Source organism: Tamandua tetradactyla, chromosome 1 (genome assembly GCF_023851605.1).
Source record: "Tamandua tetradactyla isolate mTamTet1 chromosome 1, mTamTet1.pri, whole genome shotgun sequence".
Taxonomy (NCBI): domain Eukaryota; kingdom Metazoa; phylum Chordata; class Mammalia; order Pilosa; family Myrmecophagidae; genus Tamandua; species Tamandua tetradactyla.
In genome coordinates, this window is record NC_135327.1 from 97,033,747 (window position 1) to 97,047,876 (window position 14,130).

General features: G+C 41.8%; 1 pseudogene; it reads left to right on the forward strand.

The window, feature by feature from the left end:
* The first annotated feature begins 10,258 nt into the window (after positions 1–10,258).
* LOC143681045 (actin, cytoplasmic 1 pseudogene) lies at positions 10,259–11,349 on the forward strand (annotated as a pseudogene).
* Positions 11,350–14,130: the final 2,781 nt, after the last annotated feature.

Consider the following 14,130-nt stretch of genomic DNA (forward strand, 5'->3'; position numbering starts at 1 on the left):
TAAGGAAATGGCCCATATCTTTGATCAAGCTTTCCCCTGAATCATCTAAAAAGAGGGTCTCTTCTTCCCAAGGTGAACCTTGGTGAAACCCTAAAGAGAGGGTATAGCTTGTTTCTGGAATGTTTTAAAATGTTACCACCCAGAGAGCTTGTTTTAGTTTCCAGTTGATAGAAAATGAGATTAGCAATAGAGGCATTCAGTTTCTTTTATAATCAAACATGTAGCATTTAATTTGTGTGAGGCAGCAATGAGACAAAATTAGTCACGGCTGGCCCTGTTCCGGTGGGTCATTTGGAGCATTTATCATTCTTTCGTTTCACTGTTTGTGATTTGCTTTTCCTGGAAACTAATGTGGACCAGATGAAGGCAGTCACAGTCTATTCTGGAGTATTTTTCCTATACAGAAATGAACTTATTTTAGCTGTATATCAATAACTTCATATAAAATATCAACTCCATATCTACTTATTTTTTAAATAATTGAAACTTCTCTTTCTGTGTTCCCCACAATTCCTTCTGAGTAAGAAAGGCCATAAAAGAAAACTCAGAACCATAGATAATCATAATCCTCTCCTATGTTCTACTTTGGTTTATATTTATCATCTTAAAATTTACTGATTCATTCAACAGGTATGCATTGAGAATCTACTATGTGTGAGTCAACAAGCTAGTTTTGTTCATTAGACATTACCCCTTGCCTTGTGGAGCTAACAATCTAGTAAGAGTGATGGAAATTAATCTAATAAACAGAAATTAATAAATGAGCATAGTCTGTGCTAAGTGCTATAAGAAATAGCACTTTGCTTTATGAAACTTATAACTGAAGGAGCTGGTTTCATTTGGGGGAATCAAGGAAGGTTTCACTGGGAAAGTGAGGTTGGCACCAGATCTGGAAGTTTAGGAAAGGATGCAGAAGAGTGCATCAGATGTTTGGAATATGTGCAAAAGCGCTGAGGGCTGAATCACAGGGCTGGAGAGGGCAGCAGGAGATGCAGCTACAAAGGTGGTTACAGGATAGATAGAACAGGGACTTGTAGCTAGTTTAGAAATTTGAGGCTAAATCATAAAACATCCCAAAGCCAGTGAGGGATTTTAGATACAACAGTAATATGACCAGATTTCCACTTTGAGAAGATTACTCCCGGTAGTAATAGGAAAATGGAATGGGGAGTGGTGGGAAGCAGAAGGGTGATTGCAGGTAGATAGGGAGCTATTATAAATATATTTAGGTAGGAGATGGTGGTAACTGGCCCAGGGTGTTGGCATTGAATATGGCGAATGTAGAAAAATTTGAGAAGCATTTAGAAAGCAAAATTGAGTGTCTTGGTTAACTGTAAATGGCTTACTTGGCAGTAATTTCAGAAAAGAATATCATTCTCATAATGCTTGAGACATAGCGAGTTAGAATGGGAAAATCCTAGGTCATTGAAACAAAAGTGCATTCCATTTTCAACTTTGCTGGTTATTAGCGGTTTAACCTTGGATTTGTTATTTAATCTCTCTGAGATTTAATTTCTTTGTTCATAAGTAATCCATGTTACTCTCACTCAAACTAGGGTATACAAGAAATATCTTGACTTTAAGTCAGTCAGCCTACTGGCTCTGGTTCCCCATTCCACCTGACTTGGAAATGCCACCCAATGTTGGACAAAGGTTCTGGAGTCTTACATAGTGTAAAGACACCAGGGAGAAAAAAAAAAAAGACACTAGGGAGAACTTGTATCATCAGCCATGCATCGTTTCAGTCTGTAAGGCCACCCAGGTACAAGGAACTCTACTCCTTTGTTACTAACTAGGGTCCTGGGCCTGCCAGAAAATGAAATGAAATGCAGCTAACTAGTCCTTTCAGGCAGGATTGACAAAGAGAGGCAATATACAGCCAAGACTGATTGCTCAGCCCACAGCCTGGGAGGCTGTCTGGGGTCCAAATATAAACCCACATAAAGATTCATAGTTGGTGTACCATTGCTGAGAAGCTCCAATTTTTTTTTTCCCACCAGACAGAACAAACTTTTGAGGCCGTTCTGGAAGGATCCACAGATCTTCCATCTGGGGAATCTCTCCTTTCTATCCTGTGACTTCTCAAAGGCACCTTCTTCTCTCAATCTCCTAGACACTTCAAATAATGTCTCCATTATCACCAGGGGTAGAAAAACAGCTTCTTCTCAAGATGGCTGGAAGATAATGTCTTGGTACAAAATCTGATACATTGTCTTTTCCCTTCCCTTAAGATGCTGGAAAGGGGATAAGTTTCAAATTCAGAAAAAAAAAATGTTCAAGAAAGAACAATGTACTGATAATCATACCTGGAAGGACAAAAGGAAATTATAACATTCGATCTCAGAGCTCTGCTCTGAATGGCATTCAGCCCGACCTAACACCCCAGAGGCATAGTATTCTGGGACAGAACCACGAGAACCAGGTTGACAGGCTCCTTCTAAGACTGAGGTTAAATTCTACCAGTAGATGAATGAGGAGCTATTAAAAGAGGAAGTACAGTAAGCAGTGAGTCATGGCAAACAGAAGGTTAATATTTTTAAGCAGTCTCTTTCCCACACTCCAATATTTAGTTAGATTTTTCTCCACAGCACTTTAAACCTAATATTTCTAGTCAGGAAAGCAACTTATATCCTTAAAGGTCCTCAGACTTTTTCAGACTCGTTTTAAATGCTTATGCTCTGCTCTGTTTTCAGGTCTCTGCCTGAGAGAGCACGACAACGGGCAAGCAAACTACACACACCAAAGAACTGGGACTGGGAATTAGCCTAGATGCAGGGGCTGACCTTCATGCTCTAAGCTCTGGCCATAATGAACTATTATGGCAGGATAATATTTTAAAAATATTATCTTGTATTCTTCTTCCCCCTTAACTTCCACCCCCAGTGTTTTCCTTTTTTCAATTTTCCTGTATTCAATCTAAGATCAGAAATTACACTGAGTCTCCTGGCTTTGATTTCCAAAAGCCTAAACCAATTGAGATTAAGATAGCATTCCTGAGTGAAATATCAAGAGGAAGAAATACTACTATTAAGAATACATTTGGAAACTAACAGAGGTTGAATTTAAGACGGATTTCTTTTTCTCACACCACAAGAAGTTCTGAGGTAGGGTTTTGCTCTTTCAGTTTAGATGCTCTTTGATGTCAGAGTTCTAGGTCAGTATCTCTGAGAATTCCCCTACCTTCTGATCATGGTTGCAAGATGTCTGCAGCAGCTCATAGCATCCTCACACACCATTTCAAGAAGGGAAGCAAGGTGTGTGTGGCAGATGTTGTCAGTAACCTGCCCATATTGCTTGGCTTTTTACCATTTTCATGCGTGCCGGTCCAACTTCAAACCTCTAGCACCTTTTACTCCTTGCCTGAGGGTTCACTATGGCCTTAGGAGACTGCTTTGCTTACCAAAAAAAAAAAAAAAAAAAAAGCCTCTGGGAGCAGTCCTCAAGCAATAACTAATAGCTATTGGTAAATAAATCCTGCTCCACTGTCCCTTGGGGAAGAAATGATCACTTTGAAAACATGTTCTACACTGTTTCCCAGAGTTCACTCATGGGACTGCACCACAGTCACCCACACTAACAACTGGCTTGAGGTTCTCTAGGGAAGCAGAACCAACAGGAGAAATCTGTTAATATGAGATTTTATAAAAGCGTCTCATGTAACTCTGAGGATGCACGAGTCCAAACTGCATAGGGCAGGCTGCAAGCTGGCAACACTGACAAAGGTATATGATGAATTCCCCAGGGGAGGCTGGCTGGTTGAAGTGGAGATGAAAATTCTTTCTTCTGACTGCTGAAGTTATCATTCCTCCTTTAAAAGCCTTCAACTGAATGGATTAAACATCTTTCATTGCAGAAGACACTCCCCTTGGTTGACTGTAATCAGCCATAGATGCAATCATCTTACTGATAATTTAAATTCATGAAATGCCCTTACAGTAATAGACCAGTGCTGGCTTGACCAGACAACTGGGCACCATCACTTGGCCAAGCTGACACATGAACCTAGCCATTACGCTTGATAATGCACTTTTTATAGGTTTCTTTCTCTTCACAGTCTTAACTTCCACTGTCCCCTACCATCTCCCAAATAAACCACTGGTACTCAGAACCTGTTTCAAGTGCTTCTGGGTAAATCCAAATTACAACACTGGGTGAAGGACAGTAGCGAAAATACTTTCCTCTTCCTAATACTCTTGCTCTTGAGCAAGGAAGAAGGAATTTCCCAGAAGCCCGCATACGGATCTCCCCTTACAGCTATTGGCCAAAAGGGATCACGTGGGCACTCTCCCCCGAGAGGCTGGGAAAGCCGCTAGGGAAAGCGGGGTTGACTGTGGCTTTTGGGCTTGCTAGTGTATTAATTAGGATTAAACTCAGCGGCGAGGGACGGAAATTCCAAAACAAGAGTGGCTTAAACAAGATAGAACTGTATGTCGCTCTCTTTATTTAAAAACAGAGGTAGCCCCTGCTTTGATGTCAGGCTTTGATTTCGTTGCTCTACCACGCATGGTTCCCAAACCAAGGTCACCTCATGCTCCAAGACCGCTTTCCTACATGGCCTGTACTGTTCTCCGCAATTTTATATGCATTATCTCATGCAATCTTCATTACAACCCTATGAGGTAAATGTTATTCTTACCTCCATTTTGCAGAAAAGGAATCCGAGACTGAGTAAACTGGCCTGCGAGGGCACACCTACTGAGTGGCAGTGCCTCAGGCAAGCACGCTCCAGAGTGTACCTTCTTAAACCTCATCTTTAAGATATCCTCCCATCCACAAACATGTATATCGCTGCATTTATTTAGTTCTTCTTTAAGTTGCTTGTACATCTTCTATTGTTTATCACTAGGATTTTTATTTTTTGTTTTGCTTAAGGCTATGAATTTGGAAATTATGTTTTCATTGTGGCTGGTGTATCTAAATATAATTGTTTTTTTGTTTATTGATTTGATAGCCAACCATCTTACTACAGTCTTATTTAGTATAATATTTTGAAGAATCCTGAGTTTTCTTTGTAAATATTTATATCATCTGTGAATAAAGCCAATTTTTACTTCTTTGCTCTTACTACCTTTTGTTCACTTTTATTTATTTGTCCTTGGTCTTATTGCACTGGCTAAAACCTTTAGCAAACTGTGGACTAGAAATGATAATAAGGAATATCCTTTCTTTGTTCCTAATTTTAAAGAGAAAGTTTCTAATAATAATATTTTATTATTAAGAATGAGGTTTACTGTTGGTTTTCTGCAGATACTCTATCTGGCTAAAGAATTTTTAAAAAACTATTGAAAATATATAATTTTTTCCTTCTTTAATCTATTAATGTGATGAATTTCATTGATAAATGTCTAACATCAGATGAACTTTTATTCCAGGGACCAATTACCATGTATTATCTTTTTCACATATTGCTGGATTTAGCCTACTAATATTTTGTTTAGGGTTTGCAGTTCTATGTTTGTGAGTGAGATTGGTCTGTAATTTTTCCTTCTTGTGCTGTCTGTATCTGGTTTAGGTATCAAGGCTACACTAATCTTACATCATAAATTGAGGAATTTTCCTTCTTTTTATATTTTTTGAAAGATCTGTGTACAATTGGAATTATCTGTTCCTTGAAAGCTTAAGAAAGTTTTCTTGTAAAATTGCTTAATTTTTTTTTTTTCTTTCACGTGGGCAGGCACCGGTATCGAACCTGGGTCCTCTGGCGTGGCAGGCAAGCATTCTTGCCTGCTGAGCCACCGTGGCCCCCTGTTTAATATTTTTTTTGCATGGTCAGGCACCGGGAATCGAACCCAGGTCTCTGGCATGGCAGGCAAGAATTCTGCCACTGAGCCACCATGGCCCACCCTATTTAGATTTTTAAACATTGTCTTAACATTTTGCTTTTAAATAATTTCAGCTTATAGAAAAATTGCAAGCATAGTATAAAGAACTTCCATATACCCTTTACCCACGTTTCCCAATTAATATTTACCTTTCATTCTCTCATTATATATTATTTATATATATATATATATAGCATTTATATAATATATATTGTTTGTATTTTTTCTGAGCTATTTGAGAATAAGTTGCAGACATGCTGTTCCATTACATCTTGACATTTCGCAGCGCTTATTTCCTAAAAACCAAAACATTCTCCTATGTTGTCGCCCAATCCAGGGACACAATTGTTCTTATTTCTTACCTCTTTAGTCTTTTCCTATCTTTCATAACCTTTACATTTTTAAAAAATAACAGTCCAGTTATTTTGTAGATGGATATTTTGTAGAATGTCCCTCAGTTCGGGTTTGTCTGAAGGTTCCTCATGATTAGATTCAAGCTCTGCATTGCTGGCAGACAAGCACCGTGATGCAGTGTTCTTGATGTAACTTACCAGAATGCACAGAAAGTCATCTTGTCCCATTATTAGTGACGTTAATTTTTATCATTTGGTTAAGATAATGTCTTGCCCATTTCTCCACTGTAAAGTTAAATAGTTATATTTTGTGCTACTAATTATTAAGTAACCCGTATTTTCTGAAGAGATACTTGAAACCATATAAACATTTTATTGCTCATCTTTTACCCATAAATTTTATCATTTATTGAAGATTTTTGTCAGAATTACTTATTACTATAGTTGCTGTCAATTGGTGATATTTTAATTATGTCCTTCATTCCACATTTATTAGTTTGGCATACTACTAAAAAGTAGAGCTTCATGTCTCCCCCATTCCAGCTCCACAACTTATAAATTGTGCACATTTGGGCTATTTGGGCGGGGGGCGGGGGAGGTGTTGGTGCATGGTCCAGAAAATTTGGGCTTTTTAAACTTCCCTATGATACAGTGTTCTCATCTGAAAACTGAGGATCCTAAACAGAACATATTCATATTCAAAGAGTCGTAGGGATCCCAATGAGTTCGTTTGTAGGTAATTTAGTTTCTGGCACATAGTAACCACTCAAAAAATATGAGCTATTCTTAGTATTATTAGACCCAGAATGGGAAGGATGGCAATCTCTAACTCTACCAATCTGAAGACACTGTGTAAACATTGATGTTTGATTTTTTTTTAACCATGTGCATGATTTCCTTCAAGTAAAAAAATTCTGCTGACTGAAAAAAAAGAAAAAGAAAATCTAGGCCATGGTAGATTCAAATGAATTTTCCAATTCCACCCCAGGTTATGCTGGGCAAAGCATTCATTTATTCCTTCCCCGTCCACAGTACCGTTTAAATTACACCAAAATTTATGATGCATACTGTGTTAGTTAGATTCAGTTGTCAACTTGGCCAGGTGAGCATACCCAGTTCTGTTGCTGCGGACACAAGCCAATGGTACGTGAACCTCATCTGTTGCCAGTTACATCTGCAGTGTCTGCTGCAATGAGTGACGTTTGACTTAATTGGCTGGTGCTTAAATGAGAGAACGCAATGTAGCACAGCCAAGCAACTCAGCATTCCTCATCTCAGCACTTGCAGCTCAGCCCAGGCCTTTGGAGATGCAGAAAGATGTCACCCCGGGGAAAGTTGTTGGAACCCAGGGGCCTGGAGAGAAGACCAGCAGAGACCATCTTGTGCCTTCCACGTAAGAAAGAACCTCAGTGGAAAGTTAGCTGCCTTTCCTCTGAAGAACCAACAAAATAAATCCCCTTTTATTAAAAGCCAATCTGTCTCTGGTGTGTTGCATTCCGGCAGCTAGCAAACTAGAACAGATTTGGTACCGGAGAGTGGGGTGCTGTTGCGGTTTGCAAATGCCAGATATGTTTGAACAGTGTTTTGGATGGCTAAGGGGAAGACTTTGGAGGAACTGTGAAGAGATTGATGGAGAAGTCCTGGAGGGCTTGAAGAGACTGTTGGTGTAAATGGAACCACTGCCAATCTTGGCAAAGGAGGACACAAGAGGGAAAAATTGGAGTTTGCAGAGTAAGAACCATGGAATCTTGGGTCTGAAGCCAAGAAACCTCGGACAAGAGAGTGGACCCACCCATATACATGGAGAGGGTGAGTTTACCCTGAAGGGCGAGGATGAGTCTCCCCTCTCATTGCAGTGGAAGAGTTGTGCAGCCTCGGGCCTTGGAAAAGGCGTAGCACGCTCCTTGGGGGACTGGGAGAGCCTGGCTGCCACCATGTGGAGGGGTTGAGTGTGTGCCCCAGAAATGACAGAGAGCCCAGGGGTGGCCCTGATGCCTGGAGAGAGTGGAGCCCAGAGGCGGTCTCCTCGATGTTCCCCTAGGTTGATTTGGAAAGAGGCGGGCCACTGCATAGGCCCTTGGAAGGGGTGGGACTGCCACTTTCTATGGCCGAAGGATAAATGACTTTTGGACTTTGAGATCCCATGGCACTTACCCTGCAGGTTTTACATCTGTGTTTCTTCCGATTTCTCCCTATGGAAATGACAGTCTATATCCTGTGAATATCCTCCTTTGCATCTTGGCACCAGTCAACTTGTTTTGAGATTCACAGGTCCACAGCAAGAACAGAATTTTTTTGCATCTGTTTAAGGTGATGCTTGAAGTTGCCAAGTTGACAAGGGGTGGACATGTGTTAGTTAGATTCAGTTGTCAACTTGGCCAGGTGAGCATACCCAGTTCTTTTGCTGCAGACACAAGCCAATGGTACATGAACCTCATCTGTTGCTAATTACATCTGCAGTTGGCTAGGAGGCGTGTCTGCTGCAATGAGTGATGTTTGACTTAATTGGCTGGTGCTTAAATGAGAGAACGCAATGTAGCACAGTCAAGCAGCTCGGCATTCCTCATCTCAGCACTTGCAGCTCAGCCCAGGCCTTTGGAGATGCAGAAAGAAGTCACCCCGGGGAAAGTTGTTGGAACCCAGGGGCCTGGAGAGAAGACCAGCAGAGACCATCTTGTGCCTTCCACGTAAGAAAGAACCTCAGTGGAAAGTTAGCTGCCTTTCCTCTGAAGAACCAACAAAATAAATCCTCTTTTATTAAAAGCCAATCCGTCTTTGGTATGTTGCATTCCGGCAGCTAGCAAACTAGAACACATACTATCCCCTTTCTGTTAATTCTTTTTAAGCACGATATAAATGATTACATTTTGCCTTTATTGGTATAATCACATCAGAGCACACCATCATAAGAGTACATCCAGTGATCTTAATTGGATTTTGACTGCCCTAAACACTCCAATCCTCCATCACAGTTTTGTTTCGGTTTGCTAAAGCTGCCAGAATGCGATATACCAGAAATGATTGGCTTTTTCAAAGGGGGATTATTAGTTCACAAATTTACAGTTTTAAGGCCATAATAATGTCCAAATTAAGGCATTAATAAGAGGATAACTTCACTGAAGAGAAGCTGATGGCCTGTGGGGTTCCAGGCACATTGCATCCTCAGCTGGCCCTTCTCTTCTGTGTTGCTTTCAAAATGGCTCTCTCAGCTCCTTCTGGCATCTCCTAGGACGTTCTTTGGCCCTCAGCTTCTTTTAGCTCTGAGCTTTCTTCAAAATGTACCTCCCTTAAAGGACTCTAGCAAGCGGATTAAGACCGACTTTGAATGGGTGGGGTCACATCTCACTGGAAACAGCCTAATACAAAGGTCCTACCTAACAATAGGCCTGCCCCTACAACTACTGGATTAAAATAACATGGTTTTTCTGGGGTACATAACAGATTCAAACCAACACAATAGCCTAGTTCAGACCCGAATACATCTCACCTTGTCTCCCTGTCTCGAGGTCTCCTACCTCACACTGATGAGTAAAATTTTTCCCAGCTCAAAAAGTTTCATTGGTCTCTCAATTGCATACAGAATCAACTACAAATTAAAACCAAAATAAAATGAGCAAGTTGGGCTTTTTATTTTGTTTGTTGACTTTACCTATCAGACTGGCAAAAATTAAAAGACAAGAGTGCACAATTTGGTAAAGATGTTTAGAAATAAGAATTCTCATACTCTATCTTTTCTGGAGGTAAAACTGGGAATGTGTATCAATACTTTTATTGTGCATATCCTTTGCCTCAGAATTTCCACTTCTGGGAATTTAAGAAAATAATCTAAGTATGCAGTGATAAATATAGAAGGACTGGACTGAATGTAGCTTTAAGTGATGATAATAGAAGATGGTTAATTGCACTGTGGTGTATTATAAAATGGAATACTATGCACCCATTAAACTGATTACATAGATTTATCTTTAGTGGAATGGAAAAATAAACACCTAGTATATAAACCATGTTTGGGGCCACAGGGACTGCATCATACCAGTGAGCCTCTCTACTGCCACCAGTTTATACCCACTGCCCCCCAGACTCACTATGAATGATGACGTCGCTGCACTTGTGTTCAAAAATGGCTCCAGAACATGCAAGACTGGCTTTTGTGGGTGATGATGCACCTCGGCCACCTTCCATCACAGAGTGCCCCTGGCACAAGGATGTGATGGTAGGCATGGGCCAGAAGGATTCCTATGTGGGCGAGAAGACCCAGAGTTAGAGGAGCATCCTAACACTGGAGAACCCCGCTGAGCATGGCATCTTCACCAACTGGGATGAATGGAGAAGATATAGCACAAACTGTGTGTGGCCCTTGAGGAGCACCTGTGCTATTGACTAAGGTTCCCTTGAATCCCTAAGCTAACCATGAGAAGATGACCCAGATCGTGTTCATATGCTTCAGTGCCTCTACCATGGATGTGGCCATCCAGGCCCTGCTGGCCCTGTATACCTCTGGTCCATACCATGGGCATCGTGACGGACTCTGAGACGGGGTCATCCACATCGTGCCCATCTAGGAGGAGAACACCCTGTCTTACACTATCCTGCATCTGGGCCTGGCTGACTGGGACCTCGCAGACTATCTTATGAAGATCCTCATCGAGCATAGCTACAGCTTCACCAAAAAGATATTGCCAATAGGAAATCCTGCGTGACATCAAGAAGAAATTCTGCTATGTTGTTCTGGGCTCTGAGAAGGAGAGGGCCACTGCCGCATTGTCCTCTTCCCAGGAGAAGAGTTGAGTTGCTCAATAAACAGGTTGTTAACATTGGCAATGAGCAGTTCCACTGTTCCAGGTCCTCTTCCAGCCATCTTTTCTGGGCATGAAATTCTGTTGAATTTCATGAAACTATCTCCACCTCCATCAAGAAGTGTGACATGGACATCTGCAAGGACCTCTACACCAAAACAGTGCCACCGTGTACCCGGGCATTGCTGACAGGATATAGGAGCTGATAGCACTGGCTCCCAGCACTGATCAGGATCCTTGCTCCCCCCGAGTGCAGGTATGTCATGTGGATTGGTGGTTCCATCCTGGCCTCAGTGTCTACCTTCCAGCAGATATAGATCAGCAAACCAAGAGTACAGTGAATCTGGCTCCTCCATCACCCACTGCACGTGGTTCTAGGCAGACGTTACTTAGTTGTGTTTGACAAAACCTAACTTACATAGGAAACAAGATGAGACTGGCATGGCTTTATTTGTTATTTTGCTTTTTTGCTACTTGAATCAAGATTTAAAAACCAGAACAGTAAAGGTGACAGCAGTCAGTTAGCACGAGCATCCCCAAAGCTCTACAGATGCGGCCTGATTACTCTGATTGTACGTTGTTCTTTTTTTAAATAGTCATTCCAAATTCTGTGAGTTGCATTATTACCAGAAGCGCCTTGCCTTCCCAAAAGCTGTCCCACTTCTCCCTAAGGAGAACAGCCAGTCCTTGCCCACATCCAACTGGGAAGGGTGACAGCATTGCCTCTGTGTAAATTATGTCATCCAAATTTATTTTAAAGTCTCACACCATAATATTTGTTCTTTCTATTTGGTTTTATTTTGAATGGTCAGCCATCAAGGCCCCCTTTTTAATTTTCTAACATTAGGTGTGTGGTGGCTTTTGGTCTCCCTGGGAGTTGGTCATGATGCAGAGGCAGCCGGGGCTTACCTGTACACGGACTTGAGATCAGTTTGGTAAAAGTGCACAAACCTAAAGAAAAAAACTTTGGCACATGGTAGGTATTCAATAAATATTTATTGACTGAATCACTGTCCCTTATATATTAGATAAAAAAGAAACAGTATAAAACAGAACATATATTCTGTTTTTGTTTTTATAAATCAATATATGTATCTGTTTATACTACTCCCTCCCCTTTTTTCTTTTGCTCCATCATCTTCCTATCTCTACTTTACTATCTGGAAAAAAAAAAAACTAGAAAAATATTGATAGAACAGTTGAGGAGTGGAGTTTGAAGAACCAGGACTTTCACTGTCTACTTGCTGATATTGCTTGATTTTTAAACAATTTAACGTATGTCAATTTTATAATTTACTTCAATTTCGAAAGAACAAAACATTGTTTTGTGGAATTTACAAAAAACTTGACACTGCATGAATAGTGGAAATGTAAATTGCTACAGTCTTTTCAAGGATAATTTGACATAGTGTTTCAAAATCCTTTAAAATGTGCATAGTCACAAAATGCAGCAATTTCACATCAAGGAATTAGTCCTAAGGAAACAAATCAAAATACTCCATAATAGAATGTAGTAAAAAAAAAATTAAATCTCCATAAGATGGAATATGATGCAGTCAATAATGTTAGAATATAATTATATTTTTGTGTATTAAGAAATGATCCCCACATTTTTTAGAACCTTTGGAAAAGAAGAAAAAAATATTTTTAAGGGGGGGGGTGCAAGAGTAGTTCAGTGGTAGAATTCTTGTTTGCCATGAGGGAGACTCGGTTCGATTCCTGGCCCATGCCCCCAAAAAACAAACAAACAAACAAACAACCAAAGAAACAAAAATTCAACAAATGGTGCTGCAATTATGGGATACTCAGATGGAAAAAGAATGAAATGTGACCCCCTCCGATACAGCATACATACAGCATATATGTATCTTTGTCCGCCGGCCCGGCGCGCGGCGCCCACGCCCCGCAGCAGCCGGCCCGCCCACCCTCCTCTCCCCTCTTCCCACTCCTGCTCCGGCAGCTCTCCAACCACCACCGTGCCCTCTTCCGCCTTCACCAGCTCCTCCGCCACTGTCCTCGACAGCCTTGCAACCCTCACCTTTCCTCCTCCAGAACAGCTACTGGGGGAGTGGAAACAATACAGAGCAGCTCCTGGAGCCACAACGGAGATCAAAGGGACGGCATACCCCATCCTGGAACGGCTGACTGTCTGGGAGAACCAGCTCCGGTGAGATCACCGAGGGGTGCGGGCTTTCCCAGGCGGGACGGCAAGTGGCCGGAATCCCTCCCTTCCTCCTTCCCAGGCCAGCTGGCAGAATTGGGCAGGCAGTCCCCTTGGGCCGCGGCGGCTGGCGCCCCCACCACACGAGGCCCCCCAGACCAACTGAGAGAGTTGGGTCAGAAATCCCCAGACTGCGGAGAACAGTGACTGGGGGGTCCCTTCCAAACACATGACTCCCCGGTCCGGCTGGGAACAGTGCACTCTCCTGGGCTGCGACAGCTGGCGCCCTCCCGCCACGCTTGGCGCCCCGGGCCGACTAGGAAATTCGGTCGGGCACTCTCCCGTGCTGCGGCGGCTGGCAACCCTCCCCGCGTTCGGAACCCCGGGCCGGCTGGCACTCTTCCAAGATGCTTCAGCTGCCGAACCTCCCCTATGGCGAGAGTTTTCCAGAGTTAAAGGACCCACAGCAACTTTCACTGGTGGAACCCGTAGACAAACGTGTGCCACGAGCGCCACCTACTGGGCAGGATAAGAAAAGCAGAACCCAGAGATTTCACAGAAAAATCTTTCAACCTGTGGGGTCCAACACCCAGGGAAATCTGACTAAATGCCCAGATGCCAGCAGAAGATAACGGGTCATGCTCAGAAAATTGAAAATATGGCCCAGTCACAGGAACAAACCAATAGTTCAAATGAGATACAGGAGCTGAAACGACTAATGCTGAATATACGAACAGAAATGGAAAACCTCTTCAAAAACGAAATCGATAAATTGAGGGAGAACATGAAGAAGACATGGGCTTATCAAAAAGAAGAAATAGAAAAACTGAAAAAACAAATCACAGAGCTTATGGAAGTGAAGGATAAAGTAGAAAAGATGGAAAAAACAATGGATACCTACAATGATTGATTTAAAGAAACAGAAGATAGAATTAGTGATCTGGAGGATGGAACATCTGAATTCCAAAAAGAAACAGAAACTATCTGGAAAAGAATGG